The sequence below is a fragment of the Hemiscyllium ocellatum genome, chromosome 1, assembly GCF_020745735.1.
Source record: "Hemiscyllium ocellatum isolate sHemOce1 chromosome 1, sHemOce1.pat.X.cur, whole genome shotgun sequence".
NCBI classification, from domain to species: domain Eukaryota; kingdom Metazoa; phylum Chordata; class Chondrichthyes; order Orectolobiformes; family Hemiscylliidae; genus Hemiscyllium; species Hemiscyllium ocellatum.
In genome coordinates this window covers 68,144,682-68,150,213 of record NC_083401.1, presented here as the reverse complement: position 1 = coordinate 68,150,213, position 5,532 = coordinate 68,144,682, and positions in this window count along the sequence as shown.

Here is a 5,532-nt window from a genome sequence, read left to right as displayed (position 1 = left end):
CGTATTTCTGGCAGCAGAGGCCATCCTTAATGTCAATCAAATAAAACAAAGAACTATGTTTGGTTCAGATCTCCAGCATGCAAAGTGCCAGAGAAACTCAGCAGGTCTGGCAGTATCTGTGAAGAGAAAAACAGAGTAAATATTTCAAGTCCAGTGTTCCTTCATCGGAACTGAAACTGGGAAAGTGTGGTAATCATGCTGATGACAAGGTGTGGGGAGAGAATCAAGTACATGGAGACAGGGCCCAAAGAGAGAGAAAAAAATGGGGTATGCAAACAAAGAGATGGTTAATGATAAACCAAGAAAGATAGAAATATTAGGTAGAGTTCTAACAAGCAGCATTGCTACATGGTTGAAAATCGATTGACTGCGCTTGAAGCAACCCTACAGAACAAGACCTAGGATGTTAAGTGGAAAGTAGTGACATAGACAAAGGTATTTTTTTCTTTTTATTCACTCACGGAATGTGCGTATCACTTGGACTGACTCGGAGGGGAACTTGCTGGTGGTGGTATTCCAACAGATCTACTGCCCTTGTCCTTCTAGATGGAATTGGGCGTAGGTTTGGAAAAAGCTGCCTCAGGATCTTTGGTGAATTTCTGCAGTACATCCCGTAGATGGTAAACACTGCTGCTTTTGAGTGTTGGAGGTGGAGGGATTGGATACTCGTAGATGTGATGCCAGTCAAACAGGCTGTTTTGACTTGGATGGTGTCAAGCTTCTTGAATCTTGTTGGAGCTGCACCCATCCAGTCAAGTGTGAAGTATTCCATCACACTCCTGACTTGTGCTTCGTAGATGGTAGACAGGTTTTAGGGAGTCAGGAGGTGAGTTACGCACTGCAGTCATCCTAGCCTCTGACCTGCTCTTGTAGCCACTGTATTTATATGGAAGTCCAGTTGAGTTTCCAGTCAATGGTAATCCGCAGGATGTTGATAGCTGGTAATTTGGTGATGGTAATGCCATTGTGTGTCAAGGAGTGCTGGTTAGATTGTCTCTTATAGGAGATGGTCATTGCCTGGCATGTGTTTTCTTTTATTCACTTGTGGGACGATAGCGCTGGCTGGCTAGCATTTATTGCCTGTCCCTTCTATCACAAATGTTACTTGCCACTTGTCAACCCAAGCCAGAATGTTGTCCAGATCTTGTTGCATTTGAACATGGACCTGCTTTGGCATCTGAGGAGTTGTGAATGGTGCTGAACATTGTGCAGTCAGTGGCAACCATCCCCACTTCCAAATTTATCATGGTGGGACAGTCATTGAAATTGCTGAAGATGTCCTGGATTTGAGATGACTGACCTCCAACAGCTACAACAATCTCCCTATTTGCCAGATATGACACCAATCTGCAGAGTTTGCCCCCTGATTTCCACTTTCTGAGCTTAACAACTTTAATGTTGTGTCCTGAAGGTTGTAAGGTATCCAGGGAGGTGATTCAGGGCCATTTTTCTGAAGGAAGTGTTAACTGTTCATTCAGCAAAGCTGTCATCCAGTCTGTATTTTGTCTCCTGAATGCATAGAAGATCCACGTTGTAAGCAGCAAGAACAGCTGATGAAATGGAATGAAGCGCAGATAAATTGCTGCTTCATCTGGAAATTGTGCTTGAGGCCCTGAATAGAGAGGCAGGGAGGAGGTAATTAGACAAGAGTTGCACCTTCTGCAATTGCATGGAAAGGTGCATTGAGATGTTGGGAGTGGACCAGAGTGGGAATAGTCAATGGGAATAGTCTTTGAGGAGTACTGACAAGGGAAAGGAATATGTGTCTGTTGATTGTATCCCAATGGAGACGGCAGAAATGGTGGCTTATGATGTTTTGGATATGGAATCCGCTGATGTGGAAAGTGAAGACTGGGAAACCCTATTGTTATTGTGGGGGACTTAAAAGGTCAGAAACAGAAAAAAAATAATTTTGTTATTAAACAGATGGAAAATCCTAACAAAGATTATATAAACTAAGTTCATCATCTTCATGATAACATATTTGTAATTGAGGGTATTTTTAAGTTTTAATTCATCCGTTAGGTTAGTTGAGAACACCAACTAATTGTTGCCAACAGGCTGACAGCTTAACATAAATATGCTGACCAACGGTATTTGTACAGATGGTTGATCTATTTTCCATTACAGTAAACTGGAGTTGCAGGATGGCCACATATGGTATGACAACTCAGCCAATTTTTTTCTACAGAAAATCAAGGGCACAGCAATGTACATAAGATATTCCATATCTGGTAAAAATAAATCATTGGTGTTACACAGTTACTGAACACCCTAACTGTTAAGGTAAAAATGCAGCAGAGAAACAAATTTGAAGTCATCGGATATGAGCAGAGCAAATCTTTTGATAGTTTCATTAGTTCTGATCAGCTACTGTTTATGTTCGATACACAGTTGTTCAGCTATAAAACCAAAACATATCCCTATCTAAATTCTCAGCTTATAACAACTTTTCTAATTTTAGCTTGTTAAGTTGTTAAGATGATCACTATTTCTTCTATTACATGTCCTTGTAAATGCAAACATTTACTGTTGTAAATATATTACGTAGCATAAAGTTATAGAGAATTTACAGCACAGGCCCTTCAGCCCATCATGTCTACACTGGCCATTCAACATCCACCTATTCTCAACCTATTTGCCAGCACTTGAAAGTTATGAAATTTCAAATGTGCATCCAAGCACTTTTAACATGTTGAGATTTCCCACCTGAATTACCCTTCCAGGCAGTGTATTCTGGATTCCCCACACTTGGGTGAAAAAGAAATTCCTAAAATCCACTCTAAACCTGAACAGCTGAAGCAGATATTCCAAAGAAAATCCTCTGTGCAACTAGCAGAGGGCAACCTCCAGAGAGTGGAGTGTGGTAGTTTGGTATGTATGGGAGTTTGAATTAATCAGAGAATTTAGTACTAATTGCTGCTAGTTCCTGGATAACATGAGCTAATTAGACCTTAAGACCGATGAACAAAATTAGGCCAATCGGCCCACTGAATCTGCTCCATTCAATTAGATCATGGCTAACCTGATTACCTTCAACATCACTTTCTTGTCTTTTCCCTATAACCCTTGATTTCCTTACAAACTAAAAATCTGTCTATCTCAGCCTTGAATATATTGAACAACACAGCATTGACAGCCTCTACAGTAAAGAATCCCACAGATTGACTACACTTTGAAAGACTTCAAAAACAAAAGCTGGCACCTCAGAGTGGTCCAGGATGCAAGATTTAAGATAGATTACTTGATATTTAGTGCATAGCTTCATTATCTGGTTATTGTGGTAACAAATGATCTGTATGTTAAGGGAGTAGAATCCTTTTCTATCGATGGAAACCTTGAAAGAGTGCTTTGTCATGTATTCAATTGCATCCAGCCCCTGTGGAAAGGTTTAGTAAGGTTTACTTCTAAAGGATAGACAGCTTTAGGGTTGAGAAGCAAAAAACAGCCTCATCGTACTGCTGTAGCTGGGATGGATAACTGGGGTTAATATTTAATCTGGTTAAAACCAGTTCCTACACAAGCTGAGGTGGACCATTTTAAAAAAAGGCTCTGTACAACCAGCAAAAAACCAGAAGTCACATGACAACAGGTTATAGTCCAACAGGTTTAATTGAAAATGCACAAGCTTTTGCAGGAACTTTGTCAGGACAGACTTAAGAAAGCAACTTGCAGAGTGGTGACGAAGTTCAGTAACTGGGAGTAGCAGGTGTTTCTTTGTATCTGCTCTTCTGTTTTCCTAAATATTTTCACAGAACAGTCTGGGCAGGAGAAGACCAAAGGCCAAGAGCTGGAAAATTAAGGGATTAACTGGAAAATCACAAGATAGAAGTAAATGTCAGTGAATTAGAGATTACAGTTAATGGAAAGGGAGTATCCTGAAGATTAAGTCATTAGAAAACATAGCAAGACTAAATAAATTATGATTGGGGTCAGTTGAGTGCAATTTGTGACCTGTCACATGTGGGATGTCATGGCCCTATCAGAATTCTTGATAACTCTGTGTGTGTGTATGTATGTATGTATGTATGTATGTATGTGTGTGTATATGTGTGTGTGTATATGTATGTGTATATGTATGCAGTAAGTGCTCCTAACTGCAGAAATTTGAGCTCCATGTTTCGGAACTGGAGCAGCAGCCGGAGAAATGTGGCACATCTGTGAGGTTGTGAGTTTTGTGGACAGCACATTTAGAGAGGAGGTCATACTACAGTTCAAGGAATTGAAGGAAAGGTGGTAATGAGTGACCACTGGATAGTCAGAGAATCAGGCAGGTAGTTCAGGAGTCTCTTGGAATCCTGCTTTCAAATCGGTTTTCTATTTTGGAAGCTGACTAGGGCACTGGTTGCTCAAGGGAGTGCCGAGAAACCGAAGCTTCTGACACCGAGTGTCCTGACTGTACAAGCAGGGAGGAAGAAGGAAGCAGGAGCAATAGTGATAGGGATTAATTGGTTAATGGAACAGATAGGTTCCATGTTGGGAGGAATTTAAACAAGTTCAGCATGGGGAAGGGATGCTGTATTAGTACAATAAAGACAGAGCATAGTTTAGTAAAGGAATCCAGGCAGTCATGTGGATTCACAAGGGAGTAGGGCAAAGCTGGATGGCCTAATCTATAATACTCTTAGCGTTAAACTAAAGATGTCGATTGGTGCTTGTACTACTACCGATGTGTGGTTAAGGGAAGTGCAAGTTTGGCAACTGTACATTGAGAATCTAAGTACAGTCTTCTGGCAAGACAGTAAATCTACAGAAAAATGAGGGGGCGTTCAAACTGGAATTAGCAAGTACAACCCAACATGTTCCCTTTAAGATGAAACAGGGAAAGCAAGCGCAGAAAACCCTGGATATCGAAGAATACTCAAGACTGGATAAAAAGGAAAAGAGGGGCTTTTAGCAGGTATAATGTGAGCAAATCATCGGCCACCCTAACAGGAAGTGCATGTGGAAAATAGTTAGGAGAGCAAACACTAGGCCTTCTTATTACTGCATCTTTGGGTAAAAAATGAGGTCTGCAGATGCTGGAGATCACAACTGAAAATGTGTTGCTGGTTAAAGCACAGCAGGTTAGGCAGCATCCAAGGAACAGGAAATTCGACGTTTCGGGCATAAGCCCTTCATCAGGAATGACTCATTCCTGATGAAGGGCTTATGCCCGAAACGTCGAATTTCCTGTTCCTTGGATGCTGCCTAACCTGCTGTGCTTTAACCAGCAACACATTTTCAGCTTATTACTGTATCTGCCTATTGTACCTACAGAAGAATATTAAGATGTTGGAGATGGGTTTCCTTGACTAATACCAGGAATGAATGAATTATGGGGAAAGGCTGGAGAGGCTCAGCCTGTATTCTTTGGAGTTTAGAAGAGTCAGACAGGTCTTAATTGCAATATACAAGACCCTGAGTGGACCTGACCTGGTGGATGTAGAAAGGATGTTTACTCTTGTGGGAGAATTAAGTACTAGGCATCATAATTTAAAACTAAGGATAGCCCATTTAAGACATATGGAGGAATATCTTTCTCCTGGAATG